This window comes from Giraffa tippelskirchi, chromosome 14 (genome assembly GCF_054371585.1).
Source record: "Giraffa tippelskirchi isolate mGirTip1 chromosome 14, T2T-mGirTip1v1.2.pri, whole genome shotgun sequence".
In the NCBI taxonomy this organism is placed as follows: Eukaryota; Metazoa; Chordata; class Mammalia; order Artiodactyla; family Giraffidae; genus Giraffa; species Giraffa tippelskirchi.
Window position 1 is genome coordinate 70,170,863 of NC_137288.1, and position 13,456 is coordinate 70,184,318.

At 37.3% G+C, this 13,456-nt stretch overlaps 1 protein-coding gene across 17 annotated transcripts in view; it reads left to right on the forward strand.

Annotated features, from left to right (window-relative positions):
* The window catches only part of LOC145534777 (glutamate decarboxylase 1-like), a 216,936-nt gene that overhangs the window by 106,860 nt on the left and 96,620 nt on the right, over nt 1-13,456 (forward strand). The gene's annotated exons all lie outside the window — the stretch shown is intronic.

The following is a 13,456-nucleotide window of genomic DNA, read 5'->3' on the forward strand; positions in this document are numbered from 1 at the left end:
CTCCCATATGGCATTTTACTTCCAATATATATTTTTTAATTTGCTAATTTGACTAAGTCTGTTTTTTTACGAACTGTTAATTCAACTCTAAGCTGTAAATAATATGACTTTATCTCTGCATTGTGTTTCTGAACTATCTAATATGTAGTACACATTTGATAAATTGGATAAATATAATTTTATCTTAAGTTGTTTGAGACTATCAGAATTTTAGAATGGTATCATCTCATATACAATACCTACTCTAATATGGGGCCAAACAACTTGATATGATGGAGGAATACATAAAAGCTCTCTTGGACACAATTATTCCCTACTATAGTGCTTTAAAATATCCATAAAAATTTATTCTAAAATCTAAACTTAATGCATTAAATATACTATGTACTCAACCTATAATTGATAGGTAACCTGTAATTGAGGTAAAATAGCTTCAAAAGGAACATGTTTTCTTGAGAGGACTATATGTATATAGAAATTCTAGAGCTAATGGTTTAGTCTCCAGAATATATAAATAACTCTTGCAACTCAACAACAAAAAAGACAAATGATGCAATTAAAAAATGAGCAGAGAAATGTAACAGATATTTCTCCAAGTAAATCATGCAAATGGCCAATAAACACATGAAAATATCCTCAATATCCTTAGTCGCTGGGGAAATGAAAATCAAGACCGCAATGATATATCACTTAAGTCCTGTTAGGATGACTGTAATAATTATTTTCAAAACCCTGGAAAATAAAGAGTATTGGGAAGTATGTGCAGAAATTGGAAACTTCCTCCATGGAGGGGGGAAAATAAAATGGTGTACTTGCTGTGGAAAACAGCTTGGCCATATCTCTAAAAGGAAAACAGAATTATCATATGACCCAGAAGTTCCAGTCTTAACTTTATACCAAAAAAAATTGTAAAGACATGCCAGTCATAAACTAGCCAAAATTCAGAAACAACCCAAGTGCCTACCAACTGATAACTGAATAAATTAAAACGATATGCCCATTTGATGGAATCTTATGCAAGTATAAAAAGGAAGTACTGATACATGCTATAGTGTGGATGAACTTTGAAAACATTATGCTAAATGAAAGAAGCTAGACCCAAAAGGCCACTATTGGATAATCCCATTTTAATGAAATGTCCAGAATAGAAAAATTCATGAATACTAAACACAGATTAGTAATTGCCAGGGACTGAGGGAAGGAAGAAATGAGGTGTGACTGCTTAATGAGTATGTGATTTCTTTTTTGGCACAATGAAAATATTCTTAAATTAGAAGGTGATGATGTTTGATGATGTTTGTATAGCATTTTGAGTGTACTAAATACCACTAAATCACAAACTTTACAATGGTTAGAATGGTGAGACTTATTTTACTTCAGTAAAGAAAATAAATTTGAAAACCAGTCAAAACACCTTGCCTAGTTACCTTGAAGAGGTAAGGGTGCTAAAATGAAGGTTTTCATCATATGGGCTCTTGAAGAAATATACTGGGTTCCAATTCCCATGTTCAAACTCACTCCAAAGTGAATCCTAATGAAAATCCTCTTTTGTAATGTTGGCAGAATTTTTTTTTTTTTTTTTTTTTTTACATATTGAAAACTTTCATATTTGGAATTAGCCAGCTGGACTCAGTTTAGATGATCCCAATTTTGTTGGCAACATCCAAAGCATCATAGTCAGGAGCCAGTCGAACATATGCCTTCTTCTCTCCATCAGGCCTGATCAGACCTTTTAGCCACATCAGTTGGCAGAATTTTTATGACTTTTGTGTAACCAATAGACTATGGCAAACATACAGCCTTGTGAGACAGTCAGAAGACACGGACAAGCCTTTGAGAATAAAAAGGGATTAACCATTATGTGACAACTGGTGGAAACTGGACTGTCCTGAGCAAATTGGAATGTGTTGTTGGCCCTAAGACTGCGCATCATCTGAACCCTGACATAGATGAGGTAAAATTATAGAGTAGAATTCAACCCGAATTCCATGCCTTCAATCCTTTTGCTTCATGGTTGTTTTAGTCATTTGTTCATTCATTCAATAAATATCTATTTAGCCTCTATTTAGTGCTGTGTGTGGTGTGTGGGTGTGATCAGTCGTGTCCTGCTCTTTGCGACTGCATGGACTGTAGTACACCAGGCTCCTCTGTCCACAGAGTTTTCCAGACAAGGATACTGGAGTAGGTTGCCATTTCCTACTCCAGGGGATCTTGCCTACTCAGGGACAGAACCCTTTGTCTCTTGCATTTCCTGCTTCGGTAGGTGACTTCCTTAGCACTGAACCACCTGGGAAGCTCCAATTAAGTGCTAGACAGTTTATTCTTGAGCGGTAAGAAACCTTCAGTGCTTCTGGACTTTATATTCCACCCAAAAGTTAAAGTGTCTGTCATAAAGTAATTTCAACAATACGCACAGCTTTGCTGATGGATGTACAGGATGTCATAGAGTTCTCTGCAGCTCCGGCCTTATTGTAACTTTGAAGGGTGCTTGTCAGTCCTGTATTAGGATGCGTGTCGTGGAGTTCCCTGGCTCTATGTCGCCTTATGTTTGCAATTTTCCTATACTTGTTGGCCTATTAGTGGCTTTCTCCGTCTCTGCTCTGCGAGTGTCTACTGTTTGAGCAGTCACTGCTATTTTTGATTTTTCCTCTTTCACCTTCTCATTTCTGTCTTTCATATTGCTTGTATACTCTGCCTCTTGTTGCATCTTCAAAGTGTGCTTTTGAGTGCTTCTGGGCTAGAGTAGTTCTCAAAGTCTGAGATTTCTGGGCATTGTTTTCTCTGTGGATCATCCTTTAGTTATATCTGGGGAATGATCTAACATACAAGCATTCCAGCATTCAGTATGATCCAGGCACTACAGTGCTTTACACATATCATCTCATGACAGTTTTATTAAATAAGATCATCATTTTTCAGATGAAGAACTTGCAGATCTAAGAATTAAATACATTGCAAAAAATTAAGTCCAAACTCAAATCCAAATCTTGTTTGACGTTAGAGTCGTGCCTCCCACAATGCCTTGCTTTAAATAGTAAGAAATCTAAGAACCTTCAGGTTAACTGTATGCTTTCTTGAGTGAAGATTATTAACACTTTTTATAAGATTTCCCTGGGATCAAAATCAGAGAAATAATAAAAGAACATTAATTTAATATAGTAAGTCTTTAAATTTCATTGAAGAATATGTCTTGCTTTTTTGCTTTTTTTTGTGTGTTTGGAATCCATGAATAGGTTTTAATATACTTTCTTAGCTCTTTTTTTTGTGAGAGCAAGTTATGTGTTGCACTTTTCGAATGGCCGGTACTCTATTACTTTCTCTATGCTAATTTTCACTTGGTACAATTCTAGGTCGTTGACAAAAAGATAAGAATTGCTTTTCTTTCTAAATTTTAGTGTATGATGGACTCTCAAACTTTAAAATTAACATGGTATTTGTTGGGGGTAGTGGGATACTAAACTAAGCGACTACCCATTTAAAACCCCCATGAGTTACAGCAGACCTGCAGAATTCAGAGATAGTATTGTTGAATCCAAGAAATTTATTGAGCACCTATTATATGCCAGGAGCTGGAGATAGGAAAATTCTAGCACTGGAAATAGGAAACTTTCTTACACTCATGGAAATGTCCTTCTCACTCTGCCCACCACCACCACAAAAAAAGACCATAGACTGGGGGAAGGTTTTGCAATACACATAGGGACCACAAGTTATCTTCCAGAGGACCTGAAGAACTTGAACGAATTAATAAAAGAAGGGAAACAATGCATTTAAAAAATGGCTAGAAGACATGAAGTAATTCACAGAGGAAGAAATCTCAAAGGTCTATATACTCAAAGGTATATAAAATAATCTCACAAGAAGTTGAACTGCAAATCAAAACTACAAAATACAATTTCACATTCATTGTATTAGCAAGAGTTTTAAAAATGTATCTTACAAATGTTGGCTAGAAAGGAGAAGAATGGGAATTGCTGGTTGAAGTATGAAATGACAAGATGACACAAAATAGTTTGGCGAACACTTTGTCAATAGGCTTTCTAAGTGAAAATAAAAATAGAATTCAGCGAGGAATTCAGCTTTTAGATACATATTCTGATTCACATGCATAAAAATACATCATAAAACAGAAATAAAAGTCACCCTGAGACACTAACAAGAAATCGGACAAATACATAAGAACATGTTCTTTCATTGAAATGGTACATATCGATCAATGTAAATAAATTAGAACTACAGGTATCATCGCGAAAAAAAATCTTAGGAACCTAATGTTGAACAAAAATGAATTGCAGAAAGATAAATACAGTGGGATATCATTCATGAGGCACAAAACAGTTCACTGCAGTTTTTGGGGATGCATATATTCATGGGAATGTCTCAGGAGAGAGTCCTTGTAGAGGAAGGACTGGGGTGGCACACACGTGCAGACTGTAGTCACACTGTGGTGCTTTGCTGCTTAGCCTGGCTGAACAGAAATGTTCGTTTCATTATTCATTATGCGTTGGCACATGTGAACTATCACTAATAAAAATGGGAAAACTAGTGCTCAGATGATCTCTTTTCTGGTGGTATGATTTTGTACCTAGAAAACTCAAGAGACTATAGTAAGGCTATTATACTTACACAATTTTGTAAAGTTGTCTGGGGCCAGATAAACTTGATTCAACTCTAGCAGTTAATTACTAGAAGTGGAAATAGAAAAAAATTTCCATTGCCAATGGTAACAACACTCGAAATTTAACAGGAAATAAGAAAATTTAACAGGAAATAAGAAAACTTAACAGGAAATTTAACAGGAGAAGAAATTTAATAGGAAAAAAATCAGAGCCTTTAGGTAGAAAGCTATTAAATTGAAGTGATGGCTATAAAATATTATATAAACACATGTAAGGACATGATGTGCTGTTAACAGGAGGTTTTATTGCCATTAAAATATTAATACTCCAAAATTGCTATATTTATGCAATTTCAATTATAACCCCAATTGATTTTTTGCTGGAAAATTATATTACATTTTATAATAAATGACAAATGCTTTAAAGTATCCAAAAAAAGTATGAAAAAAAAAAACTGGTGGTTGACTTCCACTTTAGACATTCAGTTCAGTTCAGTTCAGTTGCTCAGTTGTGTCCGACTCTTTGAGACCCCATGGACTGCAGCACGCGAGGCCTCCCTGTCCATCACCAACTCCCAGAATTTACTCAAACTCATGTCCATTGAGTCGGTGATGCCATCAAACCATCTCATCCTCTGTCGTCTGCTTCTCCTCCCGCCTTTAATCTTTCCCAGCATCAGGGTCTAGACATTAGATTATGTTATAAAATCAGTGTAATTAAGTCTCTCTTGTCTTGGTCTTTAAATAAACAAAACTGATTGCAGGAATAAAAAACAAGGGTATTTAGAAATTAATTTCAGTGTAGATAGAAATTTTATATATGTAATAATGATTAAATTTATTCATAATAGAATGTTTTAGCCATTAAATGGTGCTGACATAGCTGGCTATGTTTCTGGAAGAATAAAAGTGTACACCTGGCTTTACTACATATGAAAATAAGTTCTGGATGAATTACAGTTTTAATTGTTTAAAACATATATTAGAAAATATCTAAAAACATATATTAGAAGATATCATCTGTGGGTGAAGGACATCCTCTTTTCTCCAAACTGGAAATCTAGACTCTATTAAACAAAATGATATATATTTAAATTCCAAAAGATGTTTTTAAATCTTGGGTACAGCAAAGGAATATATAACCTAAACCAAGAGAGAAATAGCAAGTTTCGAAAAATGAGATAACAAAAACAAATACTAGGAGCTGTTGCAAAATGGAAACAAACTCTAATATCAAATTAAAGTGCAAAGAATGTAAGAAAACAGTTCACAGAAGGGCAGCTGTGCAAGTCCAGCATATAAATGTGAGGATGCTCAAATTCTCTAGCAGTCAGGGCAGGACTAATGAATGTAACCATGAGCTATTCTTTAAAACCAATTATACTGAGAAAATTTGAAGGAATTTATGTGGCATGTCTTCTGTTTGGCCTTCCAAATCTTCTCCATCCTTCTCCAGCATGCTCTGTGCCCTGACAGCCTTGTATGAATTGGTGGTTTTTGACTCCATTGTCTTCTGGTCTCCAGCTGGGTTTGTCCAATGGGAAGCAGTAGCAGCAGACATTGGGTGATAGAGAGCAAGGCTGGGTATTTATTTTCCAACTCCCTTCTCCGAAGTGGAAGTGTTAGTCTCTCAGTCGTGTCTGACTCATTGCAACCCTGTGTACTGTACCCCATCAGGCTCCTCTGTCCATGGAATTCTCCAGGCAAGAATACTGCAGTGGGTTGCCATGCCTTTCTCCAGGCAATCTTCCCGACCCAGGGGTTGAACCTGGGTCTCCTGCATTGCTAACCCTTCACCAAAGTCAAGTACTAATCATATGGCTTTTTCTGCTCCCTCATTTTGCTTCATTTTAAAGGTGATAAAGCCATCCACCTCTAAAAAATTCTGGTTACAATTTCTTGTGAGTTCCCTTTCCTCCTGCCAACATCTTTGAAAGTATCTCTTTACTATATTCTCCTCAAATGACCAAATTTGAGAGTGACATCTGCTTGCTATTAAGCCCTCGGCTGACGCCTAGCTATAACACTTGTTGCAAGGACCAGGCAGGGGAAGAGCACTTGCAATTGCTGAGCATAAAGGGAAGGAGAGATCGAGAGATTTACAGGCAAGAAAAGCTGAGAGTTCACACCAGGAAACCAGCTTTATGAGAGGTATTAAAAGGACTTCTCAAAACCAAAAGAAAAAGACAACCACTAGAAATAAGAAAATTATAAAAGAAAATCTCATTGGTAAAGGCGGAAACACTGTAAAGTTACTACAGCAATCACTCACAAAGCTAGCAGGAAAGTTCAAGACAAAGTAGTGTAATCATTTCTATCCATAATATGTCGTTAAGGGATACACAGAATAAAGATGTAAAAGATGTAAAATATGATGTCAACAGAGAGTGAAAATGCAGGATGGTAAAATAAGTAGCTAAGGGATCAGCAATATATTGTATATAATTGTTTTTTTTATATATTGTTTTGTTTGCTTAGTCACTTAGTCCTGTCCGACTCTTTGTGACCCCTTGGACTATAACCCATCAGGCTCCTCTGTCCATGGGATTTCCCAGGCAAGAATACTGGGATTGGGTTGCCATTTTCTTCTCCAGGGGATCTTCCTGACGCAGGGGTTGAACCCAGGTTTCCTGCATTGCAGGCAGATTCTTTACCATCTGAGCCACCAGGGAAGATGCTATATATAAACCTCATGGTACCCACAAACCAAAAGTCTATAACAGATTCATATACAATTGAAAAAGGAATTCAGACATAACACTGAAGAGTCACCAAGTCACGAGGGAAGAGAGCAAAACAAGAATAAAGGAACGAAAAAGAGCCACAAAAGCAACCTCCAAACGGAGAACAAAATGGCAGTGAACACTGTCAATCATTGCTTTAAAGGTAGATTGACTGACTAAATGTTCCAATCAAAAAACTGGGTGGCCAGTCTTTTTATGAACTGGACTTATTGTGGTGATCATTTTGAAGTGTGTAGAGATATCAAATCACTATATTGTGTATCAGGAACTAACATAGGGTTGTAGGTCAACTTCATTGGGTTGGCCAAAAAGTTTGCTTGGCTTTTTCCGTAACACCGTATGGAAAAACCCCAATGAACTTTTTAGACAATGCAGTACTTCAAAAACAAACTCATGAAAAGAGACCATATTTGTGGTTACCAGAGGCTGTTTGTTGACAGATAAATCTTGAATTAAGTAGCACCCAGGACAGCATCAGGGGTGAATAAGACATACACCTCTTTCATGGTACTTTTGAAATTTAGTTTGAGAGGTCCTATGTTAATTTTTCTGTTCCTTCATATGCCCAGTCTTCTTACTAATCATCCTACTTAATTGCATGCTAAGTCGCTTCAGTTGTGTCTGACTCTTTATTACCCCATGCACTGTAGCCTGCCAGGCTCCTTTGTTCATGGGATTTTCCACGCAAGGATACTGAAATGGATTGCGATACTAGCTTTAATTTAGAAGGAATTATCTAAAAATGATGCACTATTCCTGGGGATGTGGTGCTTCAGGTCAGAATCCTCTGGGAAGTGAACATCTGCAGCCTGGGGGGAGGTCTTTTAAATCCACTGCATTCCACTACCTGAAACAGGCAGTGCAGATGCAAAGTATTTTAGAGAAGTCAGACTTAAATCCTCTCTACTGAGGCTTCCCTCGGGGCTCAGGTGGTAAAGAACCTGCTTGCAATGCGGGAGATTTGGGTTCGATCCCTGGGTTGGGAAGATCCCTGGAGGAGGGTGTGGCAACCCACTCCGGTATTCTTGCCTGGAGAATCTCATGGACAGAGGAGCCTGGCGGGCTACAGTCCATGGGGTCACAAAGAGTTGGAGATGACTCAGAAACTAAGCACACTACTGAGGCTAATTGATCAATAATTATTAAATCACCAAATTTAAGAGCTGTTTAATCTAAAAAAAGTTCCTCTCTTAAAAGTTTCCTGATATTTCAGTCCAATAACTGGTACTTTGATCGAGTAGGTGATCTGAATATACAGAGAGTAATTTATAAGAAAGAATAATTTCCACTTTCTTTATTTCTGTACTTGTTCTACATAAAATACCCACTGTCAACTTACGTATTTCATAAAATCGGTGTTTTTTTATATGAATATTCCTTCTTTTCTTTTTCCACTTTTGTTCTTTTCATTTTTTCTTTTCTTTTGTAAAACAACAAGTAGAAGGTGGATATTTTCTCTTGATTTGGGGTTAACAATAGAAAAGTGTTCCACAGGGACAAAATGAATGACAGACAGATAACACTGCTGATACTTCTGAGATATTGCTGGGTGATGTCAGCCATGACATCAGTTTATTTTCTGGCTTGTCTTGGGTTGGAAAATCACTTTCAGACCACTAACACTAAATATGTGAGGATGGTTATGGAAATTGCAACTGTATATTACACATTCCTTCACAGTCCATTGAATTTCTGGTTTTTATGCTCTGAGACATTTTCTCTATATAGTCTCGGATTAGGGGGCAAAGGAATTATAGGGTTTTATCTTCTGATAATGCTAAGCTATAATACTGACTCTTATCTGCTGTCTTGAAACTCAGAGTAGACCTCCGTAGTCAAAGCTGTGGTTTTTTACAGTAGTTATGCATGGATGTGAGAGTTGGACCATAAAGAAGGCTGAGCACTGAAGAATGGATGCTTTTGAACTGTGGTGTTAGAGGAGACACTTGAGAGTTCCTTGGATAGCAAGGAGATCAAACCAATCAATCCTAAAGGAAATCAACCCTGAATATTCATTGGAAGGACTGATGCTGAAGCTGAGGCTCCAATAGTTTGGCCACCTGATGTGAAAAGCTGACTCACTGGAAAAGACCCTGATGCTGGGAAAGATTAAGGGCAGGAGGAGAAGGGGGCGGCAGAGGATGAGATGGTTGGATGGCATCACCAACTCAATGAACAGGAGTTTGAGCAAGCTCCAGGAGATGGTGAAGGAAGGGAGGGCCTGATGTGCTGCAGTCCATTGGGTCACAAAAAGTCAGACACAACTCAGTGACTCAGCCACATCTGCTATCTTGAAACTCAAAGTTGGCTTCCTAAAATGCCTATCTTTGATACATTCTGTGTCTTTTTGATATCATAAATCAAGTGTGTTCCATTTTGATAGGTAGACAAAATAATCTCTTTAAATAGTAGGATAGAGGTACCATCTACAATGTAGGACTGTTTTATTGGCTTACACACTTTATATCAGTGTAATTCTATTATGGAAACTTATACTACAAACTCTGAAAGGAAATTAGTTTCAAAGAAATTAAAATTAGTATAATGTTAAAAAGTACAGATAATAAGCCCAGCATCATATCCTGTTCCAAATATTTTATTTATTGTTTATTATCAGTGTAGTTCTACTTAAGAGTTGGGAAAAAAAAAGCTAGCACTGATTCGGCGGGAGGAGAAGGGGATGACAGAGGATGAGATGGTTGGATGACATCACCAACTCGATGGGCATGAGTTTGAGTAAGCTCCGGGAGTTGGTGATGGACAGGGAAGCCTGGCGTGCTGCAGTCCATGGGGTCTCAAAGAGTCAGACATGACTGAGCCACTGAACTGAACTGACTGACTGATTTTCCCAGGCAGATGTATTTTCAGAGTACAGATATGACACTGCTATAATTGGAAGATTCTCACTGGGAATACATCTAAAGTCACATCTGCAGAACACCGGATGCATGGGATTCAGAAAACGAGTGGGCTTTTCCCAGAAGCTAACAGACCATTAAAAGGACTAACGTGTCCTGCTTTTCCAAGAATAAAAGATGTTATATTGAAAGACAGATAAATTCATAATCTTTCACTTCCTATTCCTTAACTACAAGTTCAGTTGACACCTACAATTTTAAGTTAATCAAAACTTTAATTTTTCTAACAGTACCTAATTAGGCAACATCCCCAACTTTGGCTCTCTGAGACTAGAGAATTCTCCAAAAATGTATTATTACTTAAATGATATTATGAACAAAAATTATATGATTATTGTGTGCAATGTATGAAAATTATATGATATCAAGAAATATCATATGACCTTTGCTAACCATCTTGAATGCAGTGAAGACTACTGTTTTAAGACATTACAAACAAGCACATTAGCAAGTGTACTACTTTACCAGAGATTTATTTTCTCTTACATGTATGAGACTGTTTAGTTTAACCTACCTATTAGTATGAATGCCTGAATTCTACTCATCTCAGCACTGTGTTCCACTGATGGTTCATGATTATGATTAGGATTATGTTTGTCTTAAAATCATTAGAATAATTAAAGTACATAGGCAGTTCTGTCTTAGATCAGACTATCATTCTTAAGATGAGTTTTCATCTTTACACGAAACAGCGCTATAACCCATGTGGAAGAGAGTAATCATGCTTTTGCTTCCATTCTCCTGAGTGACACAAATTGTTTCCCATCTTTTCTCCACTTCCAGTAAATTTCACATTCAATTCCAAAGCACATTTTGTCAAGTTCAGACAGAAGCAGAACAAGGAAGCTAATGAGGGGGAGCAGAAAAGTGGCGTCATCAGTCCCACCACGACCGAGGTCCTCAGACTGCAGGTGCAGCCCTTTCGAACACGGCTTGCGGATCCCAGAGGACACGCGAACAGCGGATACTCGTAACTGTACGCCAGAAAGCGTCAGAACTACAAACATAAAGATGCATGTAAATAGCCATGCACAATAAATAATTTTTAGTTCAGAAAGTAATGCTGGGGCCATAAAGGAAAATTGATCTTGGACCTATGCCAAGATATGGCATTTACACATGAGTCTATTGGTAGTTGAAGATTTTAGAGGTCTGTAGGTTGCAAAAGAAAGTTCTTTAAAAATTTTTTCATCACTTTGTGTGCCTAGGTATTTATTATTTCACATCCCTGTTTTTCCCTCATCTGTCTTTTAACAATTTTTTATTCTTCATTTTCTCTCTAAAATTGGTCATAATACAGAAATAAGGTAGCATTGAAGTTATTTTGATTTTGTTTATTAAAAACATATTTATGTGCCCCTAAAAGTTACTACTTCCTTTTTTGCTGCTTATTATTTTATTCAACATACATGAGAAGTAATTATCTTCCATAGCTATTGTACAAATTTTTGTTTCAGATTATCTCTCTGCCCTAGACAGACACATTCACACACACATAAGGAGACATAGAGACTCGGGTTCGATCCCTGGGTGGGGAAGATTCCCCTGGAGGAGGGCATGGCAACCCACTCCAGTATTCTTGCCTGGAGAATCCAAAGGACAGAGGAGCCTGGTGGGCTATAGTCCATGGGGTCAAAAAGAGTAGGACACAACTGAAGTGATTTAGCATGCATGCACACACATACACATACACAAGCCCAAGCAAAATAAAACTCCAAATGTGTTTTATTTTATTTTAATTAATTAATTTATTTTAATTGGAGGCTTATTACTTTATAATATTGTGGTGGTTTTCACCATACATTGACATGAATCAATCTTGACTGTCCAAATGTATTTTAATCTAAATATGTTAAGCCCAACAACAAGATTCTAGTGCAGCTTTGCTGGATTGGTAATGTTTGGCATATAAAAACTTGAACAACTAAAATCATTTTGGTATCATCTTTGTGATACCAATTCCTGATTGGATTTCTGTAAGTACACCAGTAAATATTTATCGGCTACTCACTATGTGCCCTTGTTAAGCTAAGATTTGTGAAGAATAAGAAAGTTTTCTTAGGGTGCATATTAAACGTTAGAAAGATTTTCTAATACGAATTTCCCCAAGTATGTAAGAACTGCCCATAGTTATGCAAATTATGGTAAATCTATCTATCTTAATATCTATCTACCTATCTATCATCTATGTATGACACCACACAATATACCACTCCATAATCCAGGTTTGAAAGTTAATGACTGAAATTGATGTGACAAAATCCCACTGTGAGTTCTGTAGTCAATTTCAGTGATCTGCATTGGGTTATTTTAATTTTTTTGCATTGGGTTATTGACATGCTGAGAGAACTAAATACAACATCCTTTGTTTAATGACCCCAATATTCTTAACACATTTTAGTCAAGGAAAAACTACTACACTTACATGTTTTTAAAAATAAACTCTCTTCAGGCTTTGTGAATTTCCAGACCCTTCAAGAGTGTATTCTAATATGTTTGTTTCAATAAGGGGTGCATGTGCTCTTCACGGTTTTTAAATATACGTTGTGCAGCTTTGCATATTAAGATAAGCCTAGAATGCTTCCAAAATTAAATGGTATTTCCAGTCAAGTTTTTGCTCAGTGTGAATCAAGAGGTAAACTCAGAATTATAGGAATTATAGTGCCCCTGATTTTAATGAGTCCAAGCAGATACCATTATATCTGAAATGGTCTCGGGAACATTTTGGGTTTCCCAGGTGGCTCAGTGGTAAAGAATCCACCTGCCAATGCAGGAGACTCGAATTCTATCCCTGGGTCAGAGAGATTCCCTAGAGAAGGAAATGGCAACCAACTGCAGTATTCTTGATTGGGAAATCCCATGGACAGAGGAGCCTGGTGGGCTACAGTCGAGTCAGACATGCTGCTGCTGCTGCTGCTAAATCACTTCAGTCGTGTCTGACTCTGTGTGACCCCATAGACAGCAGCCCACCTGGCTCCCCGTCCCTGGGATTCTCCAGGCAAGAATACTGGAGTGGGTTGCCATTTCCTTCTCCAATGCATGAAAGTGAAAAGTGAAAGTGAAGTTGCTCAGTCGTGTCCGACTCGTCGCGACGCCATGGTCTGCAGCCTACCAGGCTCCTCTGCCCATGGGATTTTCCAGGCAACAGACATGATTTAGCCCTAAAACAACAAGGG